Raw genomic sequence first — 11984 nt, 5'->3', positions numbered from 1 at the left:
GGCAAGCTATTAAGCCAATGTCGCGCTGGTCCTTTGAGTTTTAGTGGGAGGTATTTGATGGCATGTAAGTCATCACCGCGGGCCATGTGGATGTGGAGGAGGAAGTCCTCAATCCATATTGCGGGATCTGTTGTGCCATCGTTTGATTCAATGTTTACAAGTTTGAAACCTTCTAGGAATTGATGTTCCATTACTTCATCTGTGAAGCATAAGGGGTGTGCAACGCCTCTGTATTGGGCTATATCACGACGCAGCTCGTATGGGTCTTGCCCACTGTGTTCGGCCTGGCCGGATTTGCTTTTACTGTATCCGGCGTGACGTTTACCGTCTCGTAGAGTGGTGCGCCCTCGTGATCCGTAGATCGATCTTGAATGCTTTGCTTTATCCTCCAATATGTCTCGCAGGTCTGGCGTATCTCCCCATGCCTTTTTATTTGGATGGCGTTGGGGTGGAGGCTGAGCTTTCGGCTGGAATGCCTCTCTATCGCGGCCACGAGCTCGAGTTTATATTCCTCGGCTGCGAGGACTTTAGTCCATTTGTCAGCTAGCAGATCTTGATCAGCTTGAAGCTGCTGCTGCTTTTTCTTCAGGCTATTTGCCGTGGCCATAAGCCTGCGCTTGAAGCGCTCTTGTTCGACGGGATCCTCTGGTACGGCGAATTCATCGTCGCCGAGGCTTGCCTCGTCTTCGGAGGGGGGCATGTAATTGTCATCCTCCTCCTCTCCGCCAACCGCTCTCTCAGGGGAGCTGGCTCCTTCATCCTCCTGATCTAACTCATGCTGGAGGGGATTTTTGTTGTCTTTGGCGCTATCCGGAGTGTTATTATCTCCTGTGCCGGTATCACCACTTCTGCTTTGGCGGGACTTAGAGCGGCGCCGCTGACGTCGGCCCTTGGGTTGCTTCTTGGAGGGGTCATCGTTCGCTATCTCATCGCCTTTGCCTTCATTGGGTGTATCCACCATGTATATGTCATACGACGAGCTGGCTTTCCAGTGCCCTATAGGTGCTGGTTCATGTTCGTCTCCTACATCGTCGTCCATACCGTCAATGTCTTCGGAGCCGAAGTCGAGCATGTTGGTTAAATCATCGACAGTGGCTACAAAGTGGGTGGTGGGTGGGCGTCGAATTTCTTCGTCGTCCGCATCCCAGTCCCGTTGGCCATAATCCGGCCAGGGCTCTCCTGACAAAGAGAGAGACCTTAGTGAATTCAGAATGTCACCGAAGGGCGAGTGCTGAAAGATATCCACAGCGGTAAATTCCATGATCGGTGCCCAATCGGATTCGATTGGCAGGGGCGCGGATGGTTCGGGGTCCGGAGGAGAGTCCGACACCTTGGAGTCACGGGCTACGCAGAGGATTATGCTGGTGTTCAGCTCGGTCGCCGTCGAGACAGCAGCCCCTGAGGCGGTGTCTAGCCTCCCGTCCTTGATTGGCGCAGCTGGCTCCGAGCTAAGGTCGGAGCTGATGCGGGCGCAGCCTCTGGGGTACCGTCCGATGGCAGAGCTAGGTCATACCCATCGCGACAGTGCGGCGTGCCCGGCTGTGGCTCGAATCCGTTGAAGATCAAGTCCCCACGGATGTTGGCCGTGTAATTCAAACTTCCAAATCTGACCTGATGGCCAGGGGCGTAGCTTTCAATCTGCTCCAGATGGCCAAGCGAATTAGCCCGCAGTGGAAAGCCGCCGAATACGAAGATCTGTCCGGGGAGAAAAGTCTCACCCTGGACCGCATCGCTATCGATGATAGTAGGAGCCATCAAGCCTAACGGCGACGACACAGAGGAACTCTCAATGAAAGCACCAATGTCGGTGTCAAAACCGGCGGATCTCGGGTAGGGGGTCCCGAACTGTGCGTCTAGGCCGGATGGTAAGAGAGGCAAGGGACACGAAGTTTTACCCAGGTTCGGGCCCTCTTGATGGAGGTAAAACCCTACGTCCTGCTTGATTAATATTGAACATATGAGTGTTACAAGAGTAGATCTACCACAAGATCAGAGAGGCTAAACCCTAAAAGCTAGCCTATGGTATGATTGTATGTTGTGATCGTTGTCCTACGGACTAAGGTTTATATAGACACCGGAGAGGGTTAAGGTTACACAAGGTCGGTTACAAAGGAGGAGATATCTATATACGTATTGCCTAGCTTGCCTTCCACGCAAAGTAGAGTCCCATCCGGACACGAGACGAAGTCTTCAATATTGTATCTTCATAGTCTAACATCCCCACCAATGGAGATAGTCCGGCTGTCCGGAGACCCCCTAATCCAGGACTCCCTCATCGACCGAGAGACATTTAGCACTCCGCTTCTAATGTTCTCCTTGATGTACTGGTTACCACGGTCATGCTTTAAAGCATCAACATAACCATCAAGTAGTGGTCAGACTTTGGAATACAAAGGGTCCATAGGGAACAACTTCTAGAGTAAATCCTACGAAATCCTTATGGGGAGGTGGCCAACTTCCTCAATCAAGATACTATAGTAATAGGTCTTCCGGCTGGGTGTGTTGGCTACGACATCCACTTTACCGGTTACAGAGAGACCAATATTATAGTTCTTGGAGTACGTTCCAACCATCATATATGCCTGAGATTCAGATCTGGTTGGTGTCAAGATATTTCAGACTCATCAAGTCTAGAAAGAAGAATGAGAGTTTGTAACACAATTCGACGAGATGACGTTGCGAGATTCTCGGGGAATGAACTGCGATAGCAAGCTCCAAAACATGAGCTGGTTCTGCTACAAACCTGTGAACACGCTATCCAAGACGAGCATGACCACGTAGTAGTCTTATAATAAAACACTACCGAGTTCAGGTGGGGAACCATCATCGAGGATATCAAAGTCCTTGTATAAGTCTTGCTCTTAAGAAGGAGCTTCTTTTCCTTGAACAAATCAATCAGTGGCTTGGTGTGCTAGGGAATACATATGGAGTGGAGGTAATTAATCTACAAAACCATAGAATACATTCACACATGCCTAACTGACTTGGGATGGTACCAGAGGAAACAAAAAACAATCTTTCTCGAACTCACGGCGGCAACTTGCACCAAATGCACATGAATTCGAGGAAGTCACTTCTTCCATCCAAGCATAAGCTTCATTAATGGAACACAAAGGCATTGCTTACAATGTTTTCAACACTAGGTTGATGTTCAACATGAATCATGGGGGAGACAAAATGCTGCTGGTGGGGTCAACAACAACTCATCGGAATTTCCATATCACTGGACTTCCACCATCATGTGAACACGGTGGTAGCATTGGTCAGACCAAAAGATGTAATGGTGTATGCTCGAGGAATCAACCACGAGTAGGACAACATTACAAACATCGTTGGTTCTGGTTTGACTTGACGATAGCCCATACTCAATTCAAAGTTTTGACAAGGCAATAGATCCAACAACTGATCACGAGAACCAATTGATGAAGACATCATCCTTCTTCGACACACACACACACACAAAGATATCCCTTAACATGAACTAAGGCAGACAAGCTTTTATCTTCCAACTCTCCAAGTTGTTGTTTAGCTCAACCGACTAGTTCAGGGTACCCAACACAGAATCTTGGAGAATGGGTGGTTTGGAGGAAACCAATATGATCACGGACTTAACATAGCGGTCAGGTGACAACCTGGTAATACTTCCGTGAAGATATCCGGAAATCACGAACCACCGATATGAATTTAAGCTCGAGAACAATCTTGCTTTTCAAGGCAAGACGACATGATCAGAAGAGTAAGGGATTCAATTCTAACTCAAAGAACGAAGAGTGCACCAGAAATAAGGACAAGATAACACGAGCAATCCTAGAATAGTGATTCGATAACCAACACACTAAGAATGATATTAATGTCCATTAACTACCAAGCAACACGGTTGCTAGGAGTATTGATTTCACATATCACAATTCACTTGTCGGCATTCTGGTTACAATAACACGAGGACCGGGAAATGAATGATGATGGTGCGAAGTATCACTGCATCAAGAATTCATAAGAGATGGTGCAATTCTCACAATATTCTTGACATAAGGTGGGTAATACTTTAGGGTAGAACAGAGCAAAAGCTGGATTGGCATTTGATCTGCAGAACACAACTACTTTGACCCAATCCTGGATATGGATGAGGTACTGGAGTTTGTTTCTCCTAGTCATTCTAAAATAGAATGGCTTAACGGACCACAAGAATAATAACATCGATAACACGGATGCACAATTACTCCTGACTATCAATTGATAGACGATGGTCGGAATACAAATGAAGAGGGACAACTCAAGAGGACATATATCTTTCTGAGTTGTGGATGCATAGATTAATATGTCAAACCAAGTTCAACAAGTTTCTTCCAGATAACCCATGCAGAAAGGTAGAACTGGCAGAATCACAATTATGAATGGAGAACTCCTCAAGAGTACTCTGATTGTGATATTTTGGTTCAAAGAACTTCTGCCTTAATGGTTCATGGTATTTGGAAGAAGGAAATACAATGGACCTTGAGGACTGTCGCAAGGTTACTAATATCCTAAAGGAACGAGCAAACACTATCAACAGGAGGTGACTGGAGTGAATCTCGGGTTCAAACCCAGGAATAGAATACCTACTAACTAAATGGCATCACGGGATGCTTTCGAGAATGATGGCCAGAATCATCACACTGGGAACACAAGACATGGCTAGATTACTAGGTGATCCTCTAAAACACCTAGGGTCATAATACTAGCTCCAACCTATATGTCGAGGCAACAGAGTGCCTCAACTCACCGGTTAGTGTGGTTAATCTGGCCCAAAAGGACATCAGAAACGGGAAGAAAGGATTTACAAATGCATCAGACTATTTAGATGTTGGGGAACGTAGTAATTTCAAAAATTTCATACGCACACGCAGGATCATGGTGATGCATAGCAACGAGAGGGGAGAGTGTTGTCTACATACCCTTGTAGACCATTCGCGGAAGCGTTATATCAACGCGGTTGATGTAGTTGTACGTCTTCATGATCCGACCGATCAAGTACCGAACGCACGGCACCTCCGAGTTCTGCACATGTTCAACTCGATGACGTCCCTCGAACTCCGATCCAGCCGAGCTTTGAGGGAGAGTTTCATCAGCACGACGGCGTGGTGATGATGATGATGTTCTACCGACGCAGGGCTTCGCCTAAGCACTGCTATGATATGACCGAGGTGGATTATGGTGGAGGGGGGCACCGCACACGGCTAAGAGATCCAAAGGATCAATTGCTGTGTGTATGGGGTGCCCCTGGCCACTTATATAAAGGAGTGGAGGAGGGGAGGGGCCGGCCCTCTCTATGGCGCGCCCTAGGGGAGTCCTACTCCCATCGGGAGTAGGATTCCCCCTTTCCTAGTAGAACTAGGATCCCTTCCAAGTAGTAGGAGTAGGAGAGAAGGAAAGGGAAGGGAAAAGGAGAAGGAAGGAAGGGGGCGCCCCCCTCCCTAGTCCAATTCGGACCAGCCCATGGGGAGAGGTGCAGCCACCCTTTGAGGCCTTTCTCTCCTTTCTCGTATGGCCCATTAAGGCCCAATACAAATTCCCATAACTCCCCGGTACTCCCAAAAATACCCGAATCACTCGGAACCTTTCCGATATCAGAATATAGTCGTCCAATATATCGATCTTTACGTCTCGACCATTTCGAGACTCCTCGTCATGTCCCCGATCTCAGCCGGGACTCCGAACTCCTTCGGTACATCAAAACACATAAACTCATAATATAACCGTCATCGTAGCGTTAAGCGTGCGGACCCTACGGGTTCGAGAACTATGTAGACATGACCGAGACACGTCTCCGGTCAATAACCAATAGTGGAACCTGGATGCTCATATTGGCTCCTACATATTCTACGAAGATCTTTATCGGTCAGACCGCATAACAAAATTCGTTGTTCCCTTTGTCATCGGTATGTTACTTGCCCGAGATTCGATCGTTGGTATCTCAATACCTAGTTCAATCTCGTTACCGGCAAGTCTCTTTAATCGTTCCGTAATACATCATCTCGCAACTAACTCATTAGTTGCAATGCTTGCAAGGATTATAGTGATCTGCATTACTGAGTGGGCCCAGAGATACCTCTCCGACAATCGGAGTGACAAATCCTAATCTCAAAATACGCCAACCCAACAAGTACCTTTGGAGACACCTGTAGAGCACCTTTATAATCACCCAGTTACGTTGTGACGTTTGGTAGCACACAAAGTGTTCCTCTGGTAAATGGGAGTTGCATAATCTCATAGTCATAGGAACATGTATAAGTCATGAAGAAAGCAATAGCAACAAACTAAATGATCAAGTGCTATGCTAACAGAATGAGTCAAGTCAATCACATCATTCTCCTAATGATGTGATCCCGTTAATCAAATGACAACTCATGTCTATGGTTAGGAAGCATAACCATCTTTGATCAACGAGCTAGTCAAGTAGAGGCATACTAGTGACACTCTATTTGTCTATGTATTCACACATGTATTATGTTTCCGGTTAATACAATTCTAGCATGAATAATAAAAATTTATCATGATATAAGGAAATAAATAATAATTTTATTATTGCTTCTAGGGTATTTGGAAGAAGGAAATACCATAGACCTCGAGGACTGTCGCAGGGTTACTAATATCCTGAAGGAACGAGCAAACACTATCAACAGGAGGTGACTAGAGTGAATCTTGGGTTCAAACCCAGGAATAGAATACCTACTAACTAAATGGCATCGCGCGATGCTTTCGAGAATGATGGCCAGATTCATCACACTGGAAACACAAGACATGGCTAGATTACTAGGTGATCCTCTAAAACACCTAGGGTCATAATACTAGCTCCAACCTATATGTTGAGGCAACATAGTGCCTCAACTCACCGATTAGTGTGGTTAATCTGGCCCAAAAGGATATCAGAAATGGGAAGAAAGGATTTGCAAATGCATCAGACTATTTAGAGACCTGGGATGACCCAGACAGCATAACGACTATAAATGTTCAAAATTATTTGAGACATCCTGCAAAATGGTGGCATAACCACTTAACATCACAATATCAAAGTTCCGAGACCAACTATGAACACACGGAAGTACTGGAAACTGAACTGATACATGAATCCATCAATCCTATAAGTCTATGGATTAGTAACACGTCATCCTCATAGATCGATGAGAAGGCCTAGTTTCTTAGCCCCGTAGAAAAGAAGAGGTTGACTCAGATCAGAAGGGCATAAGGTAAAGGGGTAAAAGAGCCTTACGTTCCCTTCCACAATCAATTCCCTTATATAACTAAAGCATTTCTAGACTCAACTTCGACCAGTTTGGCTTGGCAATCCTATAGGAAGTCAGACTCTGATACCAACGCTGTCAGGACCCTGATTCCAAGTCACATCGATCTAGCCGGTAACACCTCATATCACATTGCGCCCTCACGCATGGTATCCCCACGGGTGTCGCCTTACCATAGCCCGGGACCGTTTGTGCCTTTTGGCTCACGTATATGATAGTGTTGCTAGCATCCATATGACAGAGAACCCGGGACGACATGGCTAGTCGTTAACCCAAAGCGGCACAGACCTATGGGGACAGGCATACATGAATCACATCGAGCATGTCGGTCAACGACGTGTGAATCCGGGCTGTAGCACTGGGCTAACAGGACTCCGAGGAACCCGAGCTGTAGCAAGGCAGGACTCCGGATGTCACCGCGTGACATTTCCCCGAAGGGATAGACACATGAACAAAGTGAAACACATGCCGTCCAGTCAAGTGTCCTGAGCAGTAGTGCTGGGCTAGCAGGACTCCGGTGAACCGGGCTGTAGCGGACTACTATGGCTCATGGAAGCACTAGACTACATTTCCCCATAAGCGAGGCTGCCAAGGATAAACAACTAGATTGTCGGATCCCACACATACCAAGCATTTCAATCATACACACAATATGCTGGATATGTGTAAATACAACATGGTATCACAACATAACTCTACGACTCAAGTATTTATTCATTAGGCTCCGAGGAGCGAGATATTACAAACATGGGTCTCATGACCCAACCATCATATCATACAAATCAAAGCACATGCGGAAGCTTAACATGTCTGAGTACAGACATCTACAAATGGAAAAGGCTAAGAAGCCTCACTATCTACCAGATCCTGCTGAGGGCACAAGATCGTAGCTGAGGTATCAAGCTAAACATCGAAGTCCACGCGAAACTACTAGCGAGACTGAAGTCTCTCTGCAAAACATAAATTAAGCAAACGTGAGTACAAAAGTACTCAGCAAGACATACATCATAACTAGCTACATATGCATCGGTATCAACAAAGGGGGGTGGCGGAGTTTAACTGCAGCAAGCCAGCTTTGAGTTGGTGGCTATCTTAAACTACGACTGCAAGTAACTCTTTTGAGGTGGCGCACATGAGTCCACATATTCACCATATCAATACACCACTATGGATCCGCTCCCGTCTCTCTACGAGAACGCCATCCATAGCACTCACGCTTATCTTGCGCATTTTAGAGTATCCACTTTCACTTGTCTACAAATTGTTATAGGCAACCCAGAAGTCCTTTACCGCGAATGCGGCTATTCGAATAGTTTTATACCCTGCAGGGGTGTACTTCGTCACACATGTTTCCACCACTTAGCGTCTGCACACGACATGTGCTCGGCAGACTTCAAGCGAAAGCCGATGTGGGTGTAGACCATGACCTGACTAACCGCACAAGTCTCTAGTCTAGGTTTACCGCCTATTCGGATTCCATCCACGAGGAGATCCGGCCGGAGTTTCGCTCACAACCCCAAACGATGTGTGCGGGGTTCCCGAGACACCAAACGGGCGCTCGGTACACCGTGCCATGGTGTATCTACCGCATCATAGCCCACCCCTAGGGTCAGGGCTACGCACGGCCGCCAACACATATCCTATAAACACCAGAAACTAGTTGCCACTCCTGGACAAAGGACAAGAGGGGTCATATTTCAGGGCCCAATGTGTGGTAGTAGCTGTTTCATGGATCACAAACACAGAACTCAGTTCCTGAGAACGGTTTCAATGAGACAACCCACCATGTACTCCTACATGTCCTCTCACCGCTACCTTTACCAAATCGTGTTCACACACTTAGCTCACACATAGTAGGACATGTTCATCACCATTCCAATTCATCTGAGATGAATCAAACCTGACACAACTCTAAGCAATAGTAGGCATGACAAGCAAACATGAATGAGTAGGCACATCACGGCTCAAACAACTCCTACTCATGCTAGTGGGTTTCATCTATTTACTGTGGCAATGACAGGTCATGCAAAGGAAAGGGGTTCAACTACCGCAACATGTAACAGTTGAATCGTTGTTGTCCTAATGCAGTAAAAGAGAGCAGGAGCAAGAGAGTGGGTTTGTATCGGAATGAACAAGGGGGTTTTGCTTGCCTGGCACTTCTGAAGATAGTATAGTTCTTCATCGGTGTCATTGAACTCATTGTCGAAACCACGTCTATCGAGAGGGGACAACTTCCGGCAATAAAGAAGGAAACACAATCAATGCAATGCAACAATATGATGAATGAATGTGACATGGCAATATGCTGTTGATTGGCCTAATGCAACTAGCAACAAGTTAAATGGAGTTGTTTTGAACACTAGGTTCAAATTCAAACTCCATATGTGAGGGTTTAAATGCCATTTATATGATTTGACCTAAACATCAGACATAAGTTGTTCTAACATGCATCAAAATGCTACAGATGGATATATTAGATTTTTCTGATCATTTTTCATATATAAATTATTTCATTCTGAGCTACGGATGATTTTCTGTGATTTTTAGAAGTTTAGGACATTTTTTGGAATTTCCTGTATAAGAAAAATTCCAGTAAACAAATTACTGCATCAGCATTACGTCAGGGTGACGTTAGTGGTCAACGGGACGGTCCAGGTCAAACCTGACAATGGGCCCCGCATGTCAGTGTCATTAGTTTTAACTAATTATAATTAGTACTAACCCTAGATTAATTTGCCGACTGGGCCTCACCTGTGTTTGACCCAGGGGGGTCAAACTGGGCCCACCCGTGGTCGAATGGGGTCGAACTCGCCGGCGTTTGGCCGCCGGTGAGGCCAAACGCGGTGGTGCAGGTGCGGGTTTCATCTACAGGGCATCGTTCGAGGCGCCGTTGGGCTCTACGGGCAGCTGGGAACGAGCCGTGGTGGGTGGTGCTAGTGGTTGGGCTCGGGGTCACCGGCGACGAGTTTCGCGGCGGTCGGAGCTCGGATGAGCTCGGACTCGTCACTAGGGGGCATAGAGAGGCGCGTGGGTTAGTGCGTTGAGTTCATGGGGGTGCGGTAGGGCTAGTGGACAAGGTGGCACGGCCGTTGGGTGGCCGGAGCCTCGTCGGCGACGAGCTCCGCGGAGGCGCGTGCGAGTGAGCTACGTGTAGTCGCTACGGGGCTCGAGAGAGGGAACAGAGAGGGTGGGGAGGTAGCTAGGCTCACGGCGGCTGCGATGGAGCTGACGGCGAGGTCGGGGACGGCCTGCTGCGACGGTGACGGTGAAGGGGATCTCCGGCGGTGGCGGAGTTGGACGAGGTCGATGCGGTGGCTTCAGGGCACGCAAGCGCTCGGGGCTCGGCCTGCTCGACGGAGAGGAGAGTGGCGGAGCTCGTGGACATGGTAGGGCGGCGCAGAGACGATGGTGGCTACGGCTACGGCGGCGGGACGACGGCGGCTGGTTCGGCCATGGCGGAGGGGAACGAGGGAGAGAGGCAGGGGGAGAGTGGACGTGTCCAGGGGGTCGGGGCGCGACGTGGAGGTCGTCCAGCCCGTCCAACGGCGAAGCGGCAAGTAGGAGGTGGCGCACGACGGTGCGCACGCGTCGGGCACGCGCCCGTCCTCCTGGCAAAGGAGGAAGACGACAGGGGAGGAGGCGGTGGTGGGCTGGGCTGCCAGCTGGGCCGGCCAGGTGGGCTGCATAGCAGGTAGGTCGAGGTAACTCTCTCCCTCTCTTATTTGTTTCTGTTTTCTATTTTTCTTTCTTTGTTTTGATTTGATTTACAAACCAAACCATTTTAAAACTTTCTGTAAATTTTTATGTGAGCTCAGGGAGCTAGTTCAAGGTCACATGCAAACTTACAGAAATACTTGAACTTTATTTCTTATATAACAGAAATAAATTCAACTCAAATATGTTATTGATTTAAGTCAAAGGCCCAAACTAAATATTTCCGTGATTCCAAAAATATCGGCTTGAGTTTTACCTCTTACCATTATTTTCACAGAGTAACAGGAACATTTCTTTGGACTCATTTGATGAGAATTGAATGTTGATTATTTTTAAAAGGTTTCTGAGGCTTTGAAAATTCCCTCAATTCAAATTTTAGAATTTAGACATGGTGGTTATGCAAGGACAAGCAAAGGCCAAACTAGGGTTGTGACACTCGAAGACAGTGAGACAACCCCAAAGTCCTGTCTTGGTTTAGTGTTCGAGTTACTGGCCACTACCGCTTGCACAAGCTATTCAAACTCACTATCTAAATCAGTTCGGTTTCTTGGTTCTCAACTACAAGCTGAAAGACATCGATCAGCTGTGCTGTGACAAGAAGCGGAAGGACTACGGAAGTCCCTGGAGCATTCAGATGCATACTTTCTGGTGCAACAACAAGCGTTGGAGGATTTTAGCGCCAAACAGGACAAAGCTAATAAGCTTACTAAGCTTATTGCCAGCATGGTGGATACCCAGGATAACGTTTCTTGAGCTCTTCTGAAGTTGTTTCAGTTATGCTCTTGTTTTGCTGCCGCGTTTATTTGCACTGGTGGCCAATTTTGACGGCCAATGTATGTAATATGCTGCTTTGTTCCCTATATTTGCACTGGTGGCGAACTTTGATGCCCAGTGGATGTAATATGTGTAATAGCGGTAATAGGCTAGCATTAATTACTTGCTTATTTATTTCCTTATTGTCTTATTTAGTTGTTTGCTTGTAGTCACTGC

The sequence above is a fragment of the Triticum dicoccoides genome, chromosome 4A (genome assembly GCF_002162155.2).
Source record: "Triticum dicoccoides isolate Atlit2015 ecotype Zavitan chromosome 4A, WEW_v2.0, whole genome shotgun sequence".
Taxonomy (NCBI): domain Eukaryota; kingdom Viridiplantae; phylum Streptophyta; class Magnoliopsida; order Poales; family Poaceae; genus Triticum; species Triticum dicoccoides.
This window is presented reverse-complemented; position numbering follows the sequence as displayed.